This window comes from Eriocheir sinensis, chromosome 6 (genome assembly GCF_024679095.1).
Source record: "Eriocheir sinensis breed Jianghai 21 chromosome 6, ASM2467909v1, whole genome shotgun sequence".
Lineage (NCBI taxonomy): Eukaryota > Metazoa > Arthropoda > Malacostraca > Decapoda > Varunidae > Eriocheir > Eriocheir sinensis.
Genome location: NC_066514.1, coordinates 15,182,959 through 15,210,458, shown reverse-complemented (window position 1 = coordinate 15,210,458; position 27,500 = coordinate 15,182,959). Strand labels below are relative to the sequence as shown.

Genomic DNA, 27,500 nt, shown 5'->3' with positions numbered 1-27,500 from the left:
TGCTGGATATTGAACCCGGTGTGTTGTTACCCGTGATTCAACTTTTGAAACAAAAAACGAAGAAAATGTCAGATTTTGAGCGACTGTGTGTGCTGTCATTCGATGAGACTAGTGTTGCTTCCAGCTGGACGTATGACAAAGGTACTGACAATTTGTGCGCACCTAAAAGCAAACTTCAGTGTGCTATGTTGAGAGGATTAGCAAGCCCTTGGAAACAATTAGTGTACTATAACTTCGACACCGACATGACCAAAGACATATTGTTTGATATCATTGTTCAGGTGGAGGAAGCTGGCTTTTTAGTGGTTGCAATGGTGTCTGATATGGGGCCAGCTAATGTAAAACTATGGAGAAGTCTCAGTGTTGACATAAATAACACAAGTTTCTTAAACCCAGCATGTGGTGACCGGGACATTTTTGTGTTCGCCGATGCCCCTCACCTAATCAAACTAATAAGAAACAACTTTTTAGACTCAGGAATCAGACTGGACGGTAAAAATGGATGCAAAACTGCTACCAATGGATGTGTCCGTGAAATAATTCAGAGAAGCGTAAAGGACTTGAAAACAACATTCAAACTGGGCGACAGGCACGTTCATGTGTATGGTACCCAGCGAATGAATGTTCGCCTGGCTGCACAGCTATTGTCTGAGACAACAGCGAAAACATTACAATTTTTTGGCAAACAAGGACTCCTTAAGAGTAAGAATTGGCAAACAACAAGTGACTTCATTATGTTGTCGGACAGCTGGTTCGATCTTTTTAATTCCAAAGTACTTGCCAACACAAAGTCATCTAGAGATGCGTATGGGTGTCACTTGACTAATCAAAACAAAATTCTCAACACCATGATAACAACAGCTTTTACAATGAGAGTGGGTAACAAAGATCATTTATATCAGTTCCAAAAAGGCCTCATAATATCTTCAAAATCTTTGTCAAAGTTGTACCAGATGCTAAAAGAAAAGTATAATGTATCATATCTGCTTACCTACAGGTTAAACCAAGATTGTCTAGAACACTTTTTTAGTTGTCTCAGACAAATGTCAGGAAGTTGGGACCACCCATCGCCACTGGAAACTAAGCACAGAATCAAAAAGTATCTACTTGGAAGAGAAACACACCTGATGGGAATTAAATACAATAGTTCAAAGGAGTGTGAGGCTCATAATATTTCTGATGCAGCTCTAGCGACAATGGACACAAATCAATGTATCAGTCAAAGCACGGGAAATTTATAAGATGAGCTGCTTATCAGCTATGGTGTTTGCAATGGATGAGGAAGACTCTAAACCAAATTGTGAGGAACCATTTGCTTTAGATGTGCAAGGCCCTATAACATTTGAGGATGCCATGGAGAGCGAAGCCCTCAGATATGTTCGAGGTTATATGGTCAGGAAGTTTCCTCCATATCAATACCTAGGATCAGACGTTAGTAAGGATGACAAAACGTGGATTTCATCAATATGCAGATATGCCGGGAGACTAAAAACACCTAGCAAAGACTTTTATGAACAACTGAAAGTAATGGAAAAGCTATTCAATTGTTACCATGGAGAATTTTCATTAAAAGAGGAAAAAAATGCTGTCAGGAAGTTAGCAGAACTCATTTCAGGGTTTGTACCTTTGCCTAAAGATGTTGTTGTGTTTTATGTAAAGTGCCGAGTATTCTTTAGAATTATAATATTAAACAGGAAACTTACAGAAAACAGGAAGGCCACAAAAAAAAATGGCCAAATTATGTACAAAGGGAAATAAAGAAACAGTATCACCAAGAGGCAAACCTCAAGAAAAAGCAAAAGTATGTACAAAGGAAAATAAAAAGACAGTAGCAACAAAAGGCAAACCTCAAGAAAAAGTATGTACAAAGGAAAATAAAAAGACAGTAGCAACAAAAGGCAAACCTCAAGAAAAAGTATGTACAAAGGAAAATAAAAAGACAGTAGCAACAAGAGGCGAACCTCAAGAAAGAGCTGTACTTAAGTCTATCCAAGCTATCTAAGCAGTTGCTTCTAGCGTGGGTAAAGATATAAAATTACGTATTATTTGCTTACAATTGTCTGTGTGTTATTCTCTTCAACCCTTACCCACAGCATGCTTTGTACTAAGGGAAGAATAGCTTCTATATTTTATAAATAAGGAATATTATGTAATATGTAAATGATAAGGAATAAGGAAAGAATAGTTTCCATTTTATGTAAATAATAATCTCATGTCATAATACATGTTGAACTTTGCTACTACGGTACTTAATTTCCTTACATCTTATATTGCAATATACATAACAGAGAGAGAGAGAGAGAGAGAGAGAGAGAGAGAGAGAGAGAGAGAGAGAGAGAGAGAGAGAGAGAGAGAGAGATGGATTTATGGATGAAAGGGGAGTAGAGAATGATGGAGATGGAAAACGACTGACGCAGAGATAGAAATAGACTGAAAAATGAACGGGGATAGGAGAATGAGTGGGAATTGAAAAAAGACTGACGGAGAGAGAGAGAGAGAGAGAGAGAGAGAGAGAGAGAGAGAGAGAGAGAGAGAGAGAGAGAGAGAGAGAGAGACAGACAGAGAGAGAGAGAGAGAGAGAGAGAGAGAGAGAGAGAGAGAGAGAGAGAGAGAGAGAGAGAGAGAGAGAGAGAGAGAGATGGATTTATGGATGAACGGGGAGTAGAGAATGATGGAGATGGAAAACGACTGACGCAGAGATAGAAATAGACTGAGAAATGAACGGGGATAGGAGAATGAGTGGGAATTGAAAAAAGACTGACGGAGAGAGAGAGAGAGAGAGAGAGAGAGAGAGAGAGAGAGAGAGAGAGAGAGAGAGAGAGAGCGCGCGCGCACCTCCCAGCAGAGCTCCCCGTGACGTCACAGAGCTTTGGTCCCGCCCACGGCTACCCAGTCCTGCGCGTGGAGGGACCCTATAATTCAATGGGCCCTGCTCAGCCCAACGAGCCCTCTCCCCATCCATGTCCGACACGAGGCAGCCGTCAGCTGTTCGGATAGCGCTCACCTGAGAGGAAGACTTGGAGCGGAGCTTCTTCAGGGCTCGGTAAGCAGGTCGGAGGTCATTCGCATTTAAATGGCCCTCGACCTCCTCGGCGAGACCCCTGGCATGCCTCTCCTTGTCACTCCTCATGAGTGCTCTAGTCCTACGTGACAGAGCCCTGTATTGGTCCCGGTTCCCAGCAAATATGGCAGCGCGATTCCCCTCGATATACTCTAGAGTCTAGCGTCTCCACCGAGGCAAAGCCACTCCTATATCTCGGGCGCTCTCCAGTGCACTCCTCGGCAGCTTGCAGAGTCTCGCGTTTGAAGGTATCCCACCGTTCTACAGGGTCCTCCAGGGTGCCGAGCACTTCAAACCGATTTGAGACTGTCACTGCATACTACTGTGCACATGCCAGGTCCTCCAATCTCTCGAGATGGAACACAGTAGAGTTGCATTTCGAGATTCTTCTTGTCCTGACATGAAGCTTGAGTGTTGCAACAACAAGCCTATGGTAAGTTGCAAATAATTCAGCACTCCGGTAAACCCTGCAGTTCTGAAGGATCCTCGAACGCATCATCGAGTCTGCTGGCGGCCGTGGGTGAAGGAGGACGTGTCTCGCTCCCGTCCCGTGTGCGTCGCTGCTGCCGTCCTCGTGCCGTCTGGAGTTTTTTTTCTTTACAACAGAGGAGACAGTGCAAGAGCGTAAAAAAGAGAACAATAATGAAATAAAATGAAATAAAAAAGTCCGCTACTCACTGCTCCTGAATAGAGTGGCCAAAAATATAAATCAGTTTCGGGAGGTGTCCTGAAACCCTCCTCTTGGAAGACTTGAAGTCGTAAGCAGGAGGAAATACAGATGAGGGAAGATCGTTCCAGAGTTTACCAGCGTGAGGGATGAAAGAGTGAAGATGCTGGTTAATTCTTGCATAAGGGTTTGGACAGTATAGGGATGAGCTTGATCAGAAAGTCGTGTGAGGCGAGGCCGCAGGAGGGGGGAAGGCATGCAGTTAGCAAATTCAGAAGAGCAGTCAGCGTGAGAATATCGATAAAAGATAGAAAGAGAGGCAACATCGCAGCGGAATTTAAGAGGTAGAAGACTATCCGTAAGAAGATGAAAGCTGATGAGACGAAGAGCCTAAGGGCCGCTTTCACAGTCGTCTGATACGCACCCTAACCAAAGGCCCTACCATCCTGGTAACAGGCATTACCATCGCCTCAATCCGCTTTCACAGTCGCTGTTTTCGTGGTATCGGCGACTACCAGCCTGGAGACGATCATGACAAAACGAAGGCGCGTGATTCGGCAGTGTTGGTATGCCGGAGCGGCGGGAAATGTCAACATTACATCAGCTGAGCGGAGGATTATGAAGGAGTAATATGAAAAATAAACGTACAAAAAGTAAACGTGAAGAATAAATATAAAGAGTAATTGTGAAGAATAGATATGATGAAAGTATGATGAAAGAATGCTCAAATCTGCTGATATCCTAATATTTCCTAGGCAGAAAAGGTGAAATAATGGTGAGAAGTATTAATTAACCCTAGAACACTAACCTTTTTTTTTATGATCGTTAACACTATACTGGGTCCAAATGGACCCCTTCAAAAAAAAATTGAAAAAAAAATATTTCTATGTTTTTTTAATACTTGGTGATTTTTCTTGTTAAGAATAGGGATTCAGGAAGAGAGTGAAACAAAGTGTAAAGAAAAATATGCCATATTTTTATTGTAGCAAAATTAAAAATGTAAATTTTCCGAAATTTCACATAGTTTGCAAAAATATTATGAGAAAAATATAATAACTAATTTTGAGCTTAGTAACTACTTATTCCCTTTAGTTGGACAGTTGCTGAAGTTATATCTGCCCAAAGCAGCCCACCATGGTCCTTTCTTGAGTGTGATCTGGATAAATGAAAATATGCAATTTTTAGAATCTAAAATATACACATATTGTATTTCTACCATAAAATGCAATGGTATATACAGTATTACCTTTCCTGTAGTGGCAATATGGATAGTTACCTTTTAGAATCTGCAATCATCACACTGATATGTGATGTGTTTGGCACATGCAGGTCTCTTGCAGTAGCCACACACAGTTCGGATCTTTGCCATGTTCTTCTGATATTTCCAGAGTGAGCACCTCTTTTTGATTTTGGGGCCTTCTCCTACTCGATCAGGTTGTTCCTCGAACAAGTCGAAGCACTGCATGATATTTAGCTTTACCCTCCTATGCATGTGCATAGTCCATATGTAACACTGCTTATAACCATGGGTCCATGTGGACCCACACTACAAATAGGCCTGTATTGTTACATGCTTACCTGCAGCCGTGCAACAGCACTCCCTCGATCACAGGAGGTGTAGCACTGGCTCCTGATCAACAGCACTGCTTCCCTGCTTGTCTCACAACACCTGCTTTTCACGTGACAGGTGTTCAACACACCTGTCCGAGGAAAACGAGTAAAAATAAACTAAATATAGATAGAAATGCCAGTTTCACAACATAACAACATGGTTCAACTCTCGGCAGTATTGTACAACACCACACATTACAATATTTTCTACATCACACAGAAAAAAATGCCCATTACGTACAGCATGTGCATAGTCCATATGTAACACTGCTTATAACCATGGGTCCATGTGGACCAAGCACTGCCTATAAATCACTAATAACGCTAATACTGTCACGTACCATCCACCAGCCACGACCGCTGAGGTCCAAGTGATGAGAAAATGGCCGTATAAACAAGCAATGTATTGTGGATAAGATGGGCATTGACCGGGAAATTTGACGCGCAAATTGGGGGGTCCAAATGGACCCAGCTTAGTTTTCTAGGGTTAAAGTTTTCTTATATTAGCATATGTCAGCAAGACACTCTTCACCTGTATCAGTTACATTTATTTATTATTGACACTTATTTATCAGACTTCACATTTATTATTTACTTAATAGGGCTGATTTTGTTATATATATATATATATATATATATATATATATATATATATATATATATATATATATATATATATATATATATATATATATATATATATATATATATATATATATATATATATATATATACATATATATATATATATATATATATATATATATATATATATATGCCCTATGCATACATATTAGGCTAACTAGAATAATACGAGTCTGACAAAGAAGGCATAACAGGTGAATAATGGTGACAAGTATTAAAGTCCTCCCTTCTCCTTTATTGTGTATTTTGCAACAATAAACCATCAATCAATCAAATTGAAATTATCAGCAGGACGTTTACTGGTCAGCACGTGAAGTGAGTTCATGTCATTCAAATTCTTCTATTTTTTTTTTCTTATACTACCTTTGAAGCCGTGCAACGCGTTGTTGTATTGTTTAATTTTTTTTTCACATCTATTTAAATAAATAGTATAACCATTTGAGAGCAAGAATTTGTATTATTTACTAATTAGTGTCATTGGTAAGCTCCACTGGGGAGCCCCCGCGGCTACCAGAGCTCCGTTACCAGAGGTTCAAATCTTTGGTACTGATGCAAACAAACAGCGCCGGGAAAGACGACTGTGAAATCGGATTTCTTGTTGGTAGCGGATCAACACAAACAAACGTGACTGTGAAAGCGGCCCTTAGTATCCACTCTGTCCAGAAGAGCTGTGTGAGTGGATCCCACCCACACGTGAGATGCATACTCCATACGAGAGCCGACAAGGCCCCTGTATATGGATAGCAACTGTGCGGGGGGAAAGAACTGACGGGGACGATACAGAACGCCCAACCTCAAGGAAGCTGTTTTAGTGAGAGAGGAGATGTGAAGTTTCCAGTTAAGATTTTGAGTTAATGATAGACATTTAGTGTTGAAGAAGGTGATAGCTGAGTATTGTCGAAGAATTGGGGATAGGTGTTTGGAAGATTGTGTCGAGTTGATAGGTGGAGAAATAGAGTTTTTGAGGTATTGAAAGATACAAGGTTCCTTCTACCTCAATCGGAAATGATAGCAAGGTTTGAGGCTAAAATTTCTGCAGCCTCCAGTCTGGAGTCATGTACTACCTGTTGTGATGGTCTTTTATTGAAAGAAGTTGAATAATGCAGAGTGGAGTCGTCGGCGTATGAGTGGATAGGACAGTTTGTTATGGAAAGAAGATCATTGATGAATAACAGGAAGAGAGTGGGTGATAGGACAGAGCCCTGTGGAACACCACTGTTGATAGGTTTAGGGGAAGAACAGTGACCGTCTACCACCGCAGAGATAGAACGGCCGGAAAGGAAACCGGAGATAAAGGAACAGAGAGAAGAATATAATCAGAAAGAGGGCAGTTCAGAAAGCAATCGCCTGTGCCAGACTCTATCGAAAGCTTTCGATATGTCCAGCACAACTGATAAAGTTTCACCGAAACGGCTAGGTCAGTTAAGAAAACAAGATCGCCAGTAGAACGCCCCTTGCGGAACCTATACTGGTAATCAGATAGAAGGTCAATAGTGGAAAAATGCTTTTGAATCTTAATTAAGGATTGATTCAAAAGCTTTAGATAGACAGGAAAGTAAAGATATAGGGCGGTAATCTGAGAGATTGGAACGGTTACCCTTCTTAGGCACAGGTTGTATGAAGGGGTACTTCCAGCAGGAAGGAAAGGTAGATGTTGATTGGCAGAGACGAAAGAGTTTGACCAGGCAGGGTGTCAGCACGGAAGCACATTTTTTAATAACAATAGGAGGCACTCCATCAGGTCCATAAGCCTTCTGAGAGTTGAGGCTAGAGAGGGCATAGAAAACATCGTTCTTAAGAATCTTAATAACAGGCATAAAGGAGTCAGAGGGAGAATGTATAGGAGGAATATGTTCAGAATCGTCGTGAGTGGAGTTTTGCAGCGAGTTTAAGAGAAGAGTTCAGCCTTAGAGATAGATGAGACGGCGGTGCTGCCGTCAGGGTTATTAAGGAGAGGAGGGAAAGATGAAGATGTGAAATTGGAGATGTTTTTGGCTAGGTGCCAGAAGTCCCGGGATGAATTAGAAAAAGCAAGGTTTTGACATTTTCTATTCATGAAAGAGGTTTTGGTAACTCGAAGAACAGATTTGGCACGGTTCCGGGCAGAATTATAAAGATCATGGTTAGCAGGAGTGCGAAGGCCTTGGTACCGTTTGTGAGCTGCCTCTATCTTTGATAGCACGAGAACAAGCGTGATTAAACCAAGGCTTTTTAGCATGAGGAGTAGAGAAAGTACGTGGAATGTATGCCTCCATTCCAGAGACAATCACCTCTGTGATGCGCTGGGCACACACAGGGGGGTCTCTCTCCTGGAAGCAGTAATTATTCCACGGTAAATCGGAAAAGTACATTCACAGGTCGTCCCAACGAAATTAAGCAAAATGCCAGAAGCATCGCCTCTTCGGTGGGTCCATAGGGTGCACAGGAGCGATAGGACAGGATACAGAAATAAGGTTGTGATCGGAGGAGCCCGACGGAGAGAACAGTTTGACGGAGTGAGTAGAAGGGTTAGAGATAAGGAAGATGTCTAGTATGTCTGGCCTGTCTCCAAGTCGGTCGGAAATACGCGTAGGGTGCTGAACCAACTGCTCTAGATTGTTGAGGAAAGCAAAGTTGTAGGCTTGTTCACTAGGCTGGTCAGTGAAAGAGGATGAAAGCCAAAGCTGGTGGTGAACATTGTTATCTCCTAGAATGGAGATTTGATCGAAGGGAGAGTGGGTCAAGATGTGCTCCACTTTAGAGTTCAAGTAGTCAAATAATTTAACATAGTAGAGTTTGGTGAGAGATAAACAGACAGATGTATTTAGTCAGAGAGTGATAATGAAGTCTTAGCCAGATGGTGGAAAATTCTGAAGAATCAAGGTCGTGGGCATGAGAGCAAGTGATGTCATTGCGCACGTAGGCGTAACATCCACCTGGATTGAAATTTAGAATAGAGATAGTAGAAGGGAACAGAGTAGAGATTGCTGTCAGTAACCTCAGAAACCTGTGTTTCGGTGAGGAAGAAAAGGTGAAGTTAAGAGGAGGAGTGATGGTGTTCCACAGAATCAAAATTAGAGCGAAGACCGCGACTGTTGCAGAAATTGAGAAGAAAGAGGTTCGAGGAGTTATCAAGACAGAATGGGAGTCCTTTCTGGGGGAATATGTGCCCCCCCCAAGACGGAGACTCCGAGGCATAGCGTAATTGTGCCAATTTGAATTTTAAATTTTGGGAGAAGGTGTGTATGTTGTGTTAACGTAGTGTGGTGTGGAAAGAGAGAGGATCTGTCTTTAGAGAGTATGCTGAACTACTCTCTGGTGTTGATGATACTATAGGCACCCTCCTCGCTTCCCATATATACCTCAATGGGAGTGGCTTACGCTCATTTCGGTTGGTGTCTTCCTACCTACTGTCCTGCCTGTCTTGTCTCAGTCTTTCTACCAGTTATACAAATATCATAATTTTTTTACCAGAATCAATGCTTCGGCCTCCTCATCATAGTGTCTATAGCGAGTAGAGCTACACTATAAACAGGCGAGTTTCCTACAGGTTCGTGCCTGGTCGAGGTTAGCAAGGAAGGCATAGGAGGTGAGAAACTGAGGAAAATGAATGAAGGGAAGGCAAGGAGGATGTCAGGGATGATAATAAAAGGAGGCAATAGAGTAGTAAATAAATATGACGTAGGGCGAAGTCTGTGGAAATAAGTAGCTCTACCATATTGCCTCTATGTACCAGAAATAACGCACTACAGAGAAGGGGACATTACACAGCTGGAAAAGGTTCAGAACACGGTAGGCAGGTGGGGATTAGGAGCGCCTAGGAGCGCATCAGTAAAGGCGATCAGGGGGGATATGGGATGGAGCCCGTTTAATGGAAGAATTATAAAGGGTAAGTTGGGTTTCTTAAATAAAATTGAAAAGAGTACCGAGGAAAGATGGACACATAAAATAATGCAAGGAAATGGAAATAAGTCCACCTGGAGGAAAGAGTTAGAGAGGTGGAAAATGAGAGAACACCTGAGAGAGGACTGGAATGATATAGGGATCAGGGTTGTGGAGAAGAAAGTAGGTGGTCACAGAGCAGCCTCCCGAAACGGGCTGCTCCAACAGGGTTTAAGTGGATGCCATCAGGAAGGAACAAGTCTGAATCGTAGTAAAAATTGTTCCACAAGTTAGCGAAATAGACGTTTTCTTGTGAGCAAAGGGACTGAAGTCTGTTGTTTGTGCTGAAAGCCTTACTGTAAAAGCTAGATTCGGCACCGACCCTCGGGAGGATTCCTGAGATTATGATGTTACTGACACCCGTTTTATGTTTATACTGCTTGATCATGCGGCGGTATTTCTCGAGCAGTTCCTCAGAACGGGTTGTCTTTACGTCATTCGTCCCCGCGTGAATGACAAAGAGGGTGTTTCGGTCGGCATTTCTCGTGACATCATCGCACGCTGCGGTGATGTCGTCCAGTCTGGCCACGCACCATGGAGTCCCCAACTAGGCGAGCCTCAAACTCATCCTCCATGGTGTCTGCCAGCACCTGGAACCGATTGACGGTAGTGGGTCAGTAAATTTTGGTTGCCTGCTTCGGTTTGGCTCCATTCCTTACAGGTTGGAACCCGACATCCTGTGATGCAAGAAGAGAAGCGTTAAGTGGGGCAGGCTGGAAGGTGTCCTGTGAGGAAGGCTGGGGGTTAGCCTGTGAAGCAGGCTGGGGGTTAGCCTTTGAAGCAGGCTGGGGGTCAGCCTGTGAGGCAGGCTGGCTGTTGCCCTGTGAGGCAGGATGGGAGTCAACCTGTGAGGCAGGTAACACGTCCTCCCGTGATACAGGAGATTCGTCTGGAAAGGGCACAGTCTCGGTGGAGGGCCTCTCCACCATCGATGATGGAGTCACTGCCACATTTTTTAAACAAATTCATGAAGGGCTTCGAATTTCTTTTCAAGATCATTATATATGACTTTCCATTCAGTCACAGCCTTCTGAAGTTGTAATCTTTGAACGCAGAGACGGCAAGTTTTACTCAGCTGGAAGAACTGAGCTGCAAATCGTCCGGGACAGACGTCACACTTAAGGTTCGAAGGCATTGTTAGAAATTTAAGCGAGTTAACAGTTTGGGCAAATATTAAAAGCGCTTTCGAAATAACTTAAAGTGTGATCATAAATTGAGTTGGAAAAAAAATGTGCATGGAAATTAGATACTGCTGTGTTAGATGCCTCCAACACTGGGAGTTCGCTCCCACAGGGTCTTGAAAACGCCTCAAAGACCAATCGTTTGTCCTGAGCCTCGGTCACGAGAGGGACTTTCACAACCCGGCGCTTTTCAGCTATTGTCTTCGAAGTTTTGTCCCATAGAACGGGGCCGGCGTAGTCACACAGAGCAGAGCTGGCAAAGGAGGAGAGGAACCAGCAATTCGTTCCCACTTTCCGAAACGTCTAACCCAACTCTGCGACCCTTTCGAGGCCTGGCCAGTGGCACCTGTCACCAGGTGTTCTCCATCAACTCTAGAGAGTACCAGACGCCATTCCTGAGATACCAAAAAACTGAAATATTCCTTGAGTATAAGAAAAACCCTCAGAGACTCTACCTTGAAGCCGGGAGGTACAACCTCAAATGGCCCACGGAAGACATATCTTTCAGGAGAAAATAAGAACCAGCTGTTATGCTGGGAGGGACGGGAAGCTCATACCGGCAACTGGTTTCCAGGGAGGCTTTTTAGTGTAGAGGTCGCCACACTCCTCTACACCGCAGGCCTAGTCAGCTGGACCAGCTGACTAGGACCCTAGAACTCCAGCCATTGTCTCATAAAGAGATCCTCTGCCTGCAGTCCAATCCACCACTGCTGCTGCCCAGAGGCTTCACCGTGACCCTGGCACGGGAGACATATCAGGTATTAAACCTTGTCCATGGGTGACCTGAGACTATGCAGGGCAGGGACGTCTAGTTCCCTGAGGTGAAAACACTTCACCCGCATACCCGGAAACGAGGGAGAGGGAGAGGAGGAGGCGGAGGAGGAGGGTGGGCGGCAAGAGGGGAGAGGGTGGACGGAAGAGGAAACATGGAAACATGGAAATGCAGGCAACAGAAACCCTATTGACTCATTACGTGGTTGCCCGCTTTGGTGATTTAATCTGATCGACAGCCACTTGGGGCCTGGGGAGCAGATGAAAGCACCTCGACATTGAAGAGCAGATGAAAAGCACCTCGATATTGAGGAACAGATACAAGAACATAGAAATACACGGAGACTGGGAGAGGACGAGTGGCCTACACAGGGCAGCCCCAGAATCCCCCCCAATACTGACGGTGGGTGAGGTGTAGTTTCAGGGGCACAGGTAGAGGCTTGATCCTCGTTTTACCGGCGGTAGGGGGTCAATATTGGATTTTACTTTCTTTTTCGATCTGATGTATGTGAAGAATTTTTTTGAGTTTTTTTTTATGTCACGCGCTATTTGTTTTTCGTAGTTGCGTTTACTACTTCGAATAAAGGTGCGACAAGCTCCGAGGCTGGTGTGGTACTGAGTACGGGCTTCGGCCGTGTCATTTTCTTTCATCAGGTTATAATTCCTATTTTTTAAGTTTACCGCCCTTTTTATTTATGTGGTCATCCACGGTGGATCCACGGTACAATTTGATCGCCTGGGTTTCGTAGGCACTGTAGCCTTCTCTACCTGCAAAAGCTTATCTTTGAAGTTGTTCCACACGTTGTCGATTGTATTGTCGGTTAGGTGAAGATGGTCCCAGGTCGCAGGGGGAAGCAGCTCACGGGCTAGGTTAAAATTTGCTTTTTTGTAGTCTGGTATCACTGATGGATTGTCTACGAGTTTGTGACTTATGTTGACATTGAAACGGATTTAGTGGTGATCGCAACCATTAATTTTTTCACCAACTTCACAGTCGCGAATGAGGTCGGGGTCGCTTACTAATACCAGATCCAGCAGATTGTTTTCTCTTGTCGGTTGAGTTACAACTTGAGTGAGGAACGAATCCTCCACCATTTTTATAAGCCTGTTACCCTCTTGATCTCCAGTCATCATTCCCCAGTCAATGTTAGGGCAATTAAAGTCCCCAATTATTATTGCTTCTTTGCTTTGTGTTAAAAAGTGAAGCTCTTCGTACAAGGCAGTGTCGTCGGCTGCCTGCTGTTTTGGAGGTCTGTATACGGTCGCAAGTGTTAGTTTCTTATTATTCGCGATTATTTCCACATAGACGGAGTCGTAACTCTCTGCGTCCTGTTTGTCTATTTTTATGGCAGGGAGCGTACTTTTTACGTAGCAAATTACTCCTCCTCCTTTCTTGTGCAATCGACTTTTTTGGAAGCTTTCGTACCCGGGAAATGACAGTTCAGATACTAGATGTGCAGAGTTGGCCCAAGTCTGGCACCTAGATAACAGTAATGTTTTAAGTGGCCTTTTGATGAACGACCACAAAACTCAATGAGCTGGCCACGCATCATGGAGTTCCCAAATAGGCGAGTCTCAAACTTATCCTACATGGGGTCTCAGTATCGGAAACATCCTGAAGGTAGTGGGGGTCAGTAATTATTTCGTTGCCTGCTTCGGTTTGGCTCCATTCCTTATGGGTTGGAACCTGCTGTCATCCTGTGAAGCAGGAAGAGAAGCGTTATGTGGGGCAGGCTGGGAGTTGGCCTGTGAGGCAAGCTGGGAGTTAGCCTGTGAGGCAAACTGGGAGCTAGCCTGTGAGGCAGGCTGGGAGTCAGCGTGTGAGGCAGGCTGGGAGTCAGCCTGTGAGGCAGGCTGGGAGTTAGCCTGTGAGGCAGGCTGGGATTTAGCCTGAGGTGTCGGGACCCAGAAGAACAAACAGAGGATGACCATAGCACCACAGTTAATTAATAGTGACCCCAATCAGAGGCAAATACCGGGTGGAGATATGGAGACAAGAATTGTAAATATGATAGGAGAGGGAAGGAAAGCAATTAGTCAGATATACAAAGCCGTAAACATATGATAAGACTAGCACTTACAAGGCGGGTTACGGAAAATACCCAGACCTAGATACAGAAAACAGATACCCAGTAGGCGTGGTCAGAATGTGTGGATAACCATTCAGATGACTCTAACATGTCACGTGCAGTGTGACGACATGCTATAAGCGAATAACTGAACAGCGAAGTCACTGTGGGAGTGTCTTAAGTGTGAATCACGAATAGCAGCAGAAGTAAGCAATACATCATAATGAGCTAGCCAATGGTTGTTGACAGGAAGTATTGGCTACTGGTTATGTAGAAAATTAAGGCGTGCCAAGAATGTAGTTCCGCCTCAAGCAAAGAAAACATATGACCTAGAAATCAGTAGTAAGAGCAGACGTGCTACTCACTCAGCTGAGAATGGCTGTTGTGATCTTAATCGTGAGTAGAAATTTGAGAATCTAAGGGAAATCGACTGTTTTGTCCTGGAAATTATGTTGTAGGAGATGTGAAGTAGGATTGTGAGTGGGACAGGATAGTGATTATTTGTTTGCGATGTTAAGCAGAGATGGAAACCACTGCGTGTGGTAAGATTTGGTGTTTCCGTGAATTGCAGTAGATTATACTATAGGATGAGTTATTAGGATTTGTGAGGAGAGTACTTAATTATTGTGATGTAAGCAGATATATACAAACCACTGCTTGTGGAATGATGAGTGTTATTATTATTGGCAACAATTGAGCACATATTATGGTATTATGTTTAAGACATGTCGTTTGTCATATGCTGTATCCATCGCTGAATATGCCAGAGTGGTATGATCGTCTAAGCACAGAATATTGCGTAAGGCAACTATTTTCATTTAATTTTAAATAAATGTATATTATATTTTTCCCTTGTTTATCCTCGAACACTAGTCTCCAATAAGAACCTAAGCCGGATCACGCTACCAGGGATACGGGATGGTGATATCATTTATGAAGTAATTAATGAGTGATAAAAGAGTTGTTTTAATACAAGTTGATGCAAATCAAATAAAATGTAAGGATTAAATACAAGAAAAGAAGGGTCCAAAACTGGCGGCAGCGGTATAGGGATAGACAGGAGCGTGTGTTTATTACAGTGTTTTCCTTAAATTAACTACGTTTAATGAGAAAAGGGCTCCTACTCTCACCATGTTTAGTTCGTTTTAGCAGCGGTAGCGATAGCGATGATATAAGTACTTGTTCTTCCGGGGAGTTAGACTCAGAGTCAGACAACATGCCGGACGAAACTGGTCGGAAACGGTGTACCGGATCCTGAGCAAAGCACTTGTGAAGTCAGTGGCCAAAACAAGTCTACTACAATAGATAAAACAGATCTAGCCTCTAGCAGTTCCCTTAATTCGAGGAACAACTATGGCAAAGTCACAGGATTAAAATATTATATGGGAGGTCGGAGCAAGGACCCAGACAACCCTACATTTTCCTGTACTACTAGTGTAAGGCAGTGGATTAAAGATATAGATTCACGGACTGCTGATAACTGGACTGATCAAGGAAGGATACAGTTAGCAAAGCAACACTCATTAGGCCCTGTCTTTCAAATGATTTCCACTACAATTGAGACGGACGGTTATGACTGGAACAAGGTTAAACAGCAACTGTTAGAACTATTTCCTGATGATTAAAGCTATTATGAGAGGAAAGAAGACCTATCCAGAGCAAGGCGTGATTCTGGGGAAACAATACCTGAACTTTGAGTAAGGCAACATGAGGCAACCTGTTCATTTAAAGAAATGAGGCCAGAAAATAAAATGTCATTACAGGAAGACAAAGTAACTGCTTTTTCGACGGCCCTACCAAAACCCTTTAAGTCATATTTAACTGATGATGACATGAACGATCCTTCAGCAGTGTACAAAAAGGCCCTAAACTTCGTGAAAAACCATCCACAGCTGAAACCAACATGCAGTGATCTCATGAAAGAGACTTGTTAACCCGTAGCGATGGTGACTGGCCAAAAATCTCAGCACTCTAGGCAAGTTAGGAAGGAGGAGCAAAGACGCCCCCAAAATAATTATATAGTATGCTTTCGTTGTGAAAAGGTAGGACACTAAGCCTTGCTGGGTAGAAATTTGCAGAAACTGTGGCATGACTGGGCATTCTACTGCCCATTGCTGGCATTTTCTGAGAGGAAGAGGAGGAAAAGGCAGGTACCCACCTCATGGTAACTCCTACAAACAAACAAAAAAAAAAAAGCCAACTTTCGGTAGAAATAACAAAATGAACGGAGAACGAACAAGGGGGTAACCACATCACTAACAAACAATGAAAATAAGGCTATAATCAACATAACTCAGAGTAATCTTGATAGCCAGATCGCACTAAACTTACAGGTACAAGAACATGATAAAACATATATTCAAAGGTGGCCGCTCTCCTAGATACAGGAGCGTGTGCGAGTTTTATAACTGATGAATTTATTCAAGAGTTAGGACTCGCAATAAATGAAAGTGAAGCGAAACCCGTAAATATTGTCTCGGAGCAAGGACACCATATTGAAAATGAAGGTAGGAGACAGGTTAACCTTAAATTTGGAAGGAGAAATAGCTTACAAGATCTAATAATAACACGCAATGTAGATTTACCGACTCCTATTTTGTTGGGTACTGATTTCATGTTGCAACATGAAATTACTCTAAAACGTTGCAACCACATGAAGAACAAGGGAAATGAGGCTGGAAACTGATGATAGAAGGGGAAACTATACCACTACATCCCATTGAGCCCTCAGTTGCATGTAGATGAAAATGAAGAAAGGTTCACTGAAAGCAAGGCCGTACGTTGCTAATCAGTTGAACCTTTGCAACTGCATGCATCTGTTGCAGGTTACATAACGCTAGTGACGCAACTACAGGCAACTGAAGCTTTATTTGAGCCTTGCGTTAGTACTCCTCAGGCTAGAGTCTAGTGCTCAGGGATACTTGTTGACCCCTTCACCTGACAATCAAAGATCTTATGTCACTGTGCCGTATTTGAATGTTGAAAGTGAAAGTATAGAGATAGACGATAATACAACGTTAGGATTTGTGAAGCCTGTCACCAGGAGCAATACGCTGATTTGCCACAAGTATCTAGTGTACAGACCGTTGACACAGTTAAGACAGACTTGAAGCCCGCAGAGCTTGAAGCAAGGAATAACAGCCTCTATCAAATTGCTGACGCTAAATTCCCAAGTGAAGAGAGGGAAAATCAGGTCTTAAAGTCCTTAATAAATAAATATATAACAGTGTTTTCCTCAGAACAAGAACCATTAACAGTAACGCCCTATTTTCTAAGCACCATCAAGCAAAACACAGATGAAGTAGTGTACAGGCGTCCCTATAACATTCTTTTCATTTATCATGGCAGAGTAAATGAACAACTTATATCGCTCCAGCAACAGGGTGTGATTCGCCCTTCGCGATCACCCTATAATGACCAACTTACCCCAGTGCCAAAAAAAGGAGGACTACGACTTTGTCTGGACTTCCGGGCAATTAACAAGACACTACGGGACGACCGATACCCACTCCCTAATATAACTATCATACTCAGTCAATTGGGAGATAGTGTTTTTTCATGCCTAGACTTGAAAACAGGGTTACCATCAAATCCCCCTTGATGAAATTAGCAGAAAGAAGACGGCATTTTCTTCTCCAGCAGGACATTGGGAATTTACTTCCCTCCCCTTTGGCCTTAAAACAGCCCCGTCCTGCTTCCAGACAATAATAAACACTGTCCTTACATGACTATTAGGAAACAAGGTTCAGGTGTACTTTGATGACATAATTATCCTGGGCGATACATTTTCTAATGATGTAGATAACTTAGAACAAATTATGGAACGCTTAAAGGAAGTCAAACTGACTATTAAGATGGAGAAGTGTAACTTTTTTAACCCGTGGGCCTCGGCTATGGGAAAGCCGAGAAGTGGCCGAGAAACGGCAACATTATACTGTATTTTGAGGCTAAGAAAAGAGCATGGAACGTATATCAGAGCACTCCTCTCATAACCATAAAGCCGTTCAAATAATTAATTATGCTCAATCTCCATTCTTTTGGGGTGGTGTTTCTTACAAAATAAACAGTCCCGTGACACGTGGCATTTAGCCGAGAGTCGCTTGTTGTCTACTCTAGAGATTTTGACTAGTGATTACTTCATGAATAGCTAATTCAATCTGCCATGACCTTACAGCACCACCTATGACAAATAAGCCCACCTCAAGATCAATCACCTACCACAATGATCCAGGGCATGCATGGTGGGTTGCTCTATGCCGCCATCGCCTACAATTAACTCAAATTAGGCGTTTTGAGCCGAGCCCCAAACTGGGTCCGCCTTTTCAGCGGACCGACTTGCGGGAGCCCAAAAATGGGTCCGTCGACGCTGCCGGGTTAAGGACAAAGTAGGTTACCTGGGCCATGCCATCAACTCAGAGGGAATAATACCTCAATCTTGCAAGCTGGAGGCCATACAAAACATCCCGGCCCCTAAACTGTTCATGATTTACAGTCATTTCTTGGATTAACTAATTATTATCGCAAATTTATTGCAAAATTATCCACAAAGTATTGCTCCCCTTCTAAAGATTAACAAAGGGAAGAAAGGTACACTCAAGAAAAAAAATAAAACTCCACTCATATGGACAGATGAAGCAAAAACTGCGTTCTCAACCCTTAAGGATAGAATGCTTGACACAGTCATTCAAAAATTCCATGACTTTAACAAACCTTTCGTGCTCACTAATAATAATCTAAGACCTATTTCCTAATAATAAACTAAGACCTATTTCCTTTTTTAGTAGGGAATTGAACTAGGCAGAACAGCGGTACAGTACAGCTGAACGAGAGGCTTTAGCTGTAATATATGGGTTGCAAGTGAACCGCCCATTAATACTAGGTTACCCTATTGAGATCCACACGGATCACAGACCTTTAGTCTGGTTGTTACAGGTAGCTAGTCCCAACGGCAGGATAGCTAGATGGCAGACTCTCATGAGTGAGTATGATTTCACAATCAATCATTTGCCTGGCAAGGAAAATATAGTTGCAGATTTTTTATCAAGGATGAAGGCTCAACAGGACACTGAGATTGAATTAGAAGATCCGCGCGATAATGTTTGTGGATGGGGAACAACAAATATCGTGGAACACGTGGATAAGGAGGGGCAAGGTATTGCACTAGTGCAGAAAAATAAAAAGGCGCCAAATGATATGGAATCAAAATGTATTAAATGTATGGACATGAATTGTGAGTGTATTGTCCATACACTTGACTGAAGTATTCAGGATATTAGTGAGCTGCAAGATATATATGTTGCCAGCATATAGAATGATAAAAAAATATGATAAAAGAAGGGTGTCACATGAATGAGATTGAGCAGAGACGCAGAGATAAAAGGCATAATGTGAAGATGCCCCTGTCAGAGTTGCAGGTGGTACACGATGTGTTATATCGTATTATAGTGAATCCGTACGGAGAAGCCACTAACGTGATGGTTCTACCCCCCAAATATTTCCAAAAAGCGATAACTCTGGCTCATTCGTCGCCAACTGCAGGGCACGGAGGAACCAAAGTTACGTTATCTCGGTGTAGAAAGTTTGCTTTCTGGCCAGGAATGAAACGGGATTTAGACAATTATGTAAGGAAGTGCATCATGGTAGTCGTTTTAAAAGTGAGTTGGGAACTTGCACCCTGCTCCTTCGCGCCATTATCCGGACGTCACCGCTCCTTTTGAGAGAATACACATGGACCTTGTGGGTCCCATGGGTGTATCGGACAATGGGGTTCGATACGTAATGCCCATAGTTGATGTTTTCAAAAGGTATTTGATTACAGTACCCTTACGGAGTAAGGAAGCCCGCGAAATGGCAAGGCCGTTGTACGTGGATGTTGTTTATGTACACGGTGTTCCTCAGACAGTTGTTACAGATCAAGGTTCAGAGTTCGTTAATTCCGTGATGCAGGAAATAAATGTGAAGCTACCTATACGACACGCGAAAATAACCGCTTACCATATAGGTGGAAATGTAATAATAAAGCGCGCAAATTATACCGTTGTTAACATTTTGAGGACAATGGTTCTAGGAAATGTGTCCGTTTGGGATATAACGTTGCTTACTTGCAGCCACCCTGGCCTATAATGCTTCGAATCATCGCACTATAAAGGAGTCCCCTTTTTAGAGAGAGAGAGAGAGAGAGAGAGAGAGAGAGAGAGAGAGAGAGAGAGAGAGAGAGAGAGAGAGAGAGAGAGAGAGTTTTATTTTAAAATCCTCGTATGCTAAACACTGTGCTAGAAGAAAAAATCAGCAGCCCTGGTATGATTTTGACTCCTATAAAGAGGAAATGGCTGAAATTGCAAGGAAAGTTTACATTGAAGATGATAAAGAAGAAATGGAAAAGTTCTACACACCTACGAAACTCAAAACTATCAGCGTTGGCGACAGAGTGTTCTTCAAACATACCAAAAAAAAAAAAAAAGAAGTTGCAACCTATTTTTGATGGACCCTACAGGGTAATAGAGAAGATCAGTGACGCATTGGTAAAAATTAGGAACCTCCGGACTAGTCAGATTTCAACGGTCCACACAGATAGAGTAAAAGTCCTTCATGAAGACTGCATCGATGTGCAGCAACAATGACCAACGGTTAGGCGAGCATACCCTTTAAATCAGAAAACAGACACTGAAATATTTTCTGCATTGCCCTGGTACTGAGACTAATTCTACCGAAAATGATAACTCGTAGCGGAGAAGTGACTGCTACTCATGACATATTAAATAATGTTCGTTCTACAACAGCAATAAACAGCTGATTCACAGGCCCTACCTTCTCAGGTTACTCCTCAAACTTACAGAGCCACGTCGGCATGATAAATCCTTCGCTCTTCGACGGTACAGGAGTTGCCTAATGTAGTGTCAAAGCCAATACGATATAAAACTGGAATAATCTATAAGGATGAAAGTGCAATAATTAAGCGCAAATATGACGAAGTAAACCACAGATTTATTTGGCTCTTTCGATGGACGACTCAATAACACAACAGGAGTCCCCAACACGTGCTGGCCTAAGTTTCACACCAACATACTATCTATCTATCTATCTATCTATATCTATATTTATATCTATCTATATCTATATCTATATATATATATATATATATATATATATATATATATAGATATATATATATATAGTTCTCACAGACAGAGAGTATAGTACCGTTTATCCTCACATAAGATTTTTAGCTGCATTATATAAAGCACGGAATTTAACTGCTTCTTTAGCTTGACATGTTATTCAAATGTCACCTGAGTACCCAGCTGTAATAGCAATAAAAGACACTCTTTAATTTTGAAAATGAATTCAGTTCATTGTTGCATCATCTAATAAATTTTTTAGGCTATGTGATGACTACTAATCAAAACAAGCTGCATGCTTCTATGAATTAAAAAAAAAAAACGAAAAATTATTATTTTTAAGGGTCATTGTCTAATAACCTATTTGGTACTGCGACCCAGGCTCAAGTTGACGCAATTCATGGAAAAAAAATAGAGTACTAGAGTCATTAACTGAGAATGGTTTCATTTAGGTAAATGTTTATTATGAAAAACTCAACATCGTTAAGTAATATGCATGCCATGCAATCTGCCTTTAACAGGCTATATTCAGCTGTAGATGTATTGAACCAAGTTGTTAGCCAGTTTTCTTTAGACTTTGGCATTAGGAAGAGAAAAAAAGCTCTTACAAGCATTGTTGAATTTTGACTTAGCATTGAGACACATACGTCCAAGTATACAAGGTTTAAAATTGAGTCTGCAGGCTCCCCTGCAAACATACATAACTCCAACCATTATGTGAGACAAACAGTTGTTAAGTACATTAAAAGAAGCCTAGGTTCGGCCTCCAGATATATTGTGCCTTGCAGTTCCTGAATTTTTAGCTTTATATAGGGATGTAATAACTGTGTCCTCCAGGACAACGGCTTTGCACGATTCTTGTAATTTCTATGTCACCAAACCTTTACGAGGAGATCGTCTGACACATTTGATGTCTTTCAAATCGACTCCCTTCCATTCTCTGTGCAGAATGGCACTTGCTTTCTTATGTATAGTGTTGATTCAAGATATATTGCCTTCAGTGAGAATAGGAAACTATATTTTCTGCTTTCTTGTATATAACACTGTAACAAGAATAACCATATAACGCAGCCTCTTGTGAATCGGCTGCTTTCTTGAATCATGAGTCAGTCATCAACCTCTGCCACACAATAGTCTTGAAAATATTTCCCCTATGTTTATAAAAGGTCCTGGCTACTGGACCTATTCACTTGCCTCCCCCATCACTCTGACACTCACATAACCTACCAATCCTGTAAAAAAACATACTGTCAGCCTCACGGGTGGTGGGATATTGACGCATCGGCAAGGTTGCAGCGCCCACAGCCCATCCCTGACACTTCCTGGACAAGAAGTAGTTGTGGAGGAGCCTCCCATCAAGGTCTCTCTCGCTCCTCTCCCTCTCCACCTCCCTCCTCCCCTAATGGTTCTTACAGGCCATCTTAACTGGTCTGTTTTGCCTGACTTTCCATCTCTTCGCAGAGCTGACTCCATCCCCCTACAGGAGCTAACAGCCCCTATATTATGTGGTCGAGCCGGATCAGCCCTTTCAACCCGAAATCCATTGGTGGATTGTCTTCGCCATTGTCGTGATCCTGGTTCTTCTGATGGTGACGTCTGCCGTGGGGTATTTCTATGTCCTGCGCTACGCACGACGCCGCCTACTTACAGATTCGAGCCAACTGCAAACATTGAAAGGCGTATCTTCTCAACCAACACCTGTGAGATCTCACGGGCGAGATCTTCCGGAAGGGGAAGTATGTCGGGACCCAGAAAACGAGCAAACAGAGGATTGACCATGACATTATTGCAACAAACTTCTAGAAATATCCATGTTTGTATATATATATATATATATATATATATATATATATATATATATATATATATATATATATATATATATATATATATATATATATATATATCTATATATATATTCAAAGTGCTCGGAATGAAACCGAAAAATGTGTAATGGGTGTTTATCTTTTAAAGCTAATACATGAAAACTGACTTACCAGTTCCATTCCGATGATCTCGAAATTTCTACAGTTTTGTTTACACACTTTTCAACGGGAATACGTTTCAACGCATTTTCTCAAAACGAATTCCTATTGTACTATGTTTAACTTCCCCAAAAGTCGTAGAATGAGGTCAAAATAATTTAAATCAAAGAAAATAATGTCAAGAATATATTTTATTCCATAAATTTAAAATTAACAAATTGTGAACGGTACGTTCTAGCGGCTCACGGTGTTGTTGATTTACTGCGCTATGGCCGACGACTAGAAGAAGAAGAAGAAGAAGACTTCTGACGGTCATTATACTGACGGTCATAAATTCTGTTAGCTATGACGGTTAGTTATGGTCGACCATAAGCACTAGGCAGAATACGGGCCTTGCAGGGCCCGTATTCTACATACCGTCATAACTTCTTCTGACGGTCATAGCGGAACAAAATGGCGCATTTCAGACATAACTCCGTCAGAAACTCTTATGGTCGACCATAAAATTGCGCGGGACTCTGAGGTCGGGTTCACCCTGCCATAACTCTGCTTATGACCGTCAGAAGCGCGTCAACATGGCTGCCCAACGTCAACACGCTCACCAGCCTTTCCGAAGAAGGGACGTACTGAACGAGTTCAGCGATGCTGAGCTTATCAGGAGATACAGACTTGACAAGGAAGGTATTTTGTACGTCACTAATCTTGTGAGGGAAGCCTTATCAAGTGAAACCAAGAGGAGATGCCCACTCACCCCGGAGATGAAGGTGATCATCACGCTGCGGTATCTTGACACGGGAAAAATGCAAATGTGCAGCAGCGACGACCTCGGCCCATCACAACCCAGCATCAGCAGACCCATCACCCAGACCATTGACGCCCTTGCAAACGTTAATATTATCAAGCAGTTCATCACCCACCACCCAAGACGTTACTGAGGACAACAAGGCAGACTTCCTCAACATTGCAAATTTTCCCGGGGTTATTGGTGTCGTTGATGGGACACACGTAAGGATTGTGGCACCAAAGGAGGAGGAAGACGTGTTTGTCAACGGCAAGGGCTATCACAGTATTAATGTGCAGGTCACACTCGATGCCAACTATCGAATACTGGATATCCTAGCGAAGTGGCCTGGCTCAGTGCATGATGCACGTATTTTGAATGGCTGTGGAGTGGCAGAACTGTTCCAGAGAGGGCATGTGCCACCAGGTAGTCACTTGTTGGGAGACAGTGGCTATCCCACCAAGCCATGGCTCCTGACACCTTACCTGCGACCTCTGCCTAGACCCCAGTCACGCTATAATAGGTGAGTACATAGTCTTTATTTTTCTTTTGGATATCAGTATAGTTTCTTACAATAAACATGTTGAACGTGAGATCCGCAAAAAAAATAATTGTAGAGTTGACATGCCACGCACTACCAGGTGCAATTAGCAAACTGATTCAATCACAACATTTACCTATTATATACAGAGTTCGGATAATAGGTTAGGCTAAGTTTAGACTGATCGAAAAAAACTAATTATTTGGGTTGGTTCCATTGGTATTCAGCCCGCACGGGATTCAGCCCACGGAATTCAGCCCACACGGAATTCAGCCCACACGGGATTCAGCCCACGGAATTCAGCCCACACGGGATTCAGCCCACGCGGGATCTGCCCACGGAATTCAGCCCACACGGAATTAAGCCCACACGGGATTCAGCCCACGGAATTCAGCCCACACGGGATTCAGCCCACGCGGAATTCAGCCCACACAGGATTCAACCCATGGAATTCAGCCCACGCGGGATTCAGCCCACGGAATTCAGCCCACGCGGGGTTCAGTCCACACGGGATTCAGCCCACACGGGATTCAGCCCACTGAATTCAGCCCACACGGGATTCAGGCCACGGGATTCAGCCCACACGGGATTCAGCCCACACGGGACTTAACTCACGGGCCCACACTGTTGAGTTGAATAGGGGTTTAATTGACATGGAACCCTTAGAAATATGACCATTTCTACTGAACGGATTTTTAGAAAAGAAAAGTAAATAACTTAAAGCAATATTATTCTTTGACTATTCATTATTTTTACAGTAGTTAGTGCTCTATTCGCCGAACCCAGCTTGCACCACGAGGAGGTTGAGCACCATAGCAAGCCTTTTATATATATATATATATATATATATATATATATATATATATATATATATATATATATATATATATATATATATATATATATATATATATATATATACTAATAGTTTTTTTAGTTTCTTCAGTTTGTAACTTAGTTTTTTTTTTCTGGGGAGGCTTATTTTTTCTGTTTTACTTTTGTTTTTCCAATATTTTTATTTTTTTCTTTTGAAATTCAGTTTGTAAATATTAGATGTTTTCTGTTAAACTTTTTTATTATTTATGGGAGCTTGTGCTTTAAACTAATCTTATTTTTCCCTAGTGGGAAGATGAAGGTGATCATCACACTGCGGTATCTTGCCACGGGAAAAATGCAAATGTGCAGCAGCGACGACCTCGGCCCGTCACAACCCAGCATCAGCAGAGCCATCACCCAGACAATTGACGCCCTTGCAAACGTCAATATTATCAAGCAGTTCATCAGCTTTCCCACCACCCAAGACGTTACTGAGGAAAACAAGGCAGACTTCCTCAACATTGCAAATTTTCCCGGGGTTATTGGTGTCGTTGATGGGACACACGTAAGGATTGTGGGACCAAAGGAGGAGGAAGACGTGTTTGTCAATCGCAAGGGCTATCACAGTATTAATGTGCAGGTCATATTCGATGCCAACTATCGAATACTGGATATCCTAGCGAAGTGGCCTGGCTCAGTGCATGATGCACGTATTTTGAATGGCTGTGGAGTGGCAGAATTGTTCCAGAGAGGGCATGTGCCACCAGGTAGTCACTTGTTGGGAGACAGTGGCTATCCCAGCAAGCCATGGCTCCTGACACCGTACCTGCGACCTCTGCCTAGACCTCAGTCACGCTATAATAGGTGAGTAGATAGTCTTTATTTTTCTTTTGGGTATCAGTATAGTTTCTTACAATAAACATGTTGAACGTGAGTTCCGCTAAAAATTTTGTAGAGTTGACATGCCACGCACTACCAGGTGCAATTAGCAAACTGAATCAATCACAACATTTACCTATTATATACAGAGTTCGGATAATAGGTTAGGCTAAGTTTCGACTGATCGAAAAAAACTTAATTATTTAGGTTCATTTTATAATAATAAAAAATGAAAATAGCAAATAAATCAGGAAAAAACTCAACCTAACATAGATTACCTGGCAACAAAAAATACACATATTATATCAGCTTAAATAATAATTAATGACGTTAATAATAAGTACATCAGATTTAAAGAAAATAATACACCTTTGCACCTTCAAATTTAAAGAAAAAGATATTTAAATGAAAAAAAATTGTCAGAATTTTAAAGAGTTGATTTTCCTAGTAAAAAAGTTGACCTTCAAATTTAAAAAATTGACTTTTAAATTAAAACACTTGACTTTCAAATTGCAAAAGTTGACTCAAATTAAAAAAAAATAGATTTCAATTTAAAAAATGTAATTAACCCGGTAACAGCGACGGGCCAAATTTGTGGCTTTACCGTGTACCAGCGACAGGCCAAATGTGTGCCATGATATAAACCCCTCAAAATAGATGATACATAATCTGATCACAAATGCTTTGATATATATTATGAAATGGTTTGTGTGAGGGGTGATTTTTTCTCATTTTCTCGCCTGGAGGGACCATTAACCCGTGGGCTTCGGCTATGGGAAAGCCGAGAAGTGCCCGAGAAATGACAAAATTACTCTACATTTTGAGACTAAAAAAAGAGCATGGAATGTACATCAAAGTACTCCTCTCATAACCACAGCCAGGACTCGTCAAAGCCCTAAAAAGGATCTCTCGACGTTCTCGGGTTAAGAAACATGATCCCCGCTGCTACCGGGTTAAACTGAAAAAAAATTGTCAAGGACAGTCAAATTTAGTCAAGCAAAGTCAAATTTAGTCAAGCTAGGTATGGCAAGTAGTGAATTTACCCATAGTTAATGGAACATAAGTACTTAACATTGACTGCCATTATCATTTGTATTTTCTGTTAGGGCCCGCAAACGGACACGGAGTGTTGTGGAACGGGGAATAGGACAGCTCAAGCGCCGCTTTCATGTCCTACACAGCGAGGTCCGAGTAACTCCCCCGGTGAAGGTGTGCAAGCTGATTCATGTATGCGGCATGCTCCACAACATCTGCAAGGACAGGAATATTCCCATTCCTCTCGATGCAGCTCAACCTAACCCTGAAGAAGCAGATCTTGCCATGGCACAACCTGAAGGTGTGCAAGTTGTGCCGCCACTTCCAGCTGGTCAGCGGAATGAAGGTCGCCTGTATCGAGATGAATTCTGCAGCTTGCATTTTCAGTAAGTTGGATATTTTATACATATATGTTTTTG

The 27,500-nt window shown here is 42.3% G+C and overlaps 1 long non-coding RNA gene across 2 annotated transcripts; it reads right to left on the bottom strand.

The window, feature by feature from the left end:
• Window positions 1-4,683: 4,683 nt before the first annotated feature.
• LOC126986607 (uncharacterized) lies at window positions 4,684-5,828 on the bottom strand. Of its 2 annotated transcripts, none has more exons than XR_007739835.1 (4): window positions 5,681-5,828; window positions 5,307-5,428; window positions 5,005-5,187; window positions 4,684-4,884 (listed from the first exon to the last, which is right to left on the bottom strand). It is a non-coding gene; the product is annotated as an uncharacterized LOC126986607 (long non-coding RNA). The 2 variants fall into 2 exon arrangements; XR_007739837.1 differs by having other exon boundaries at window positions 5,581-5,700.
• Between the last annotated feature and the right edge of the window lie 21,672 nt (window positions 5,829-27,500).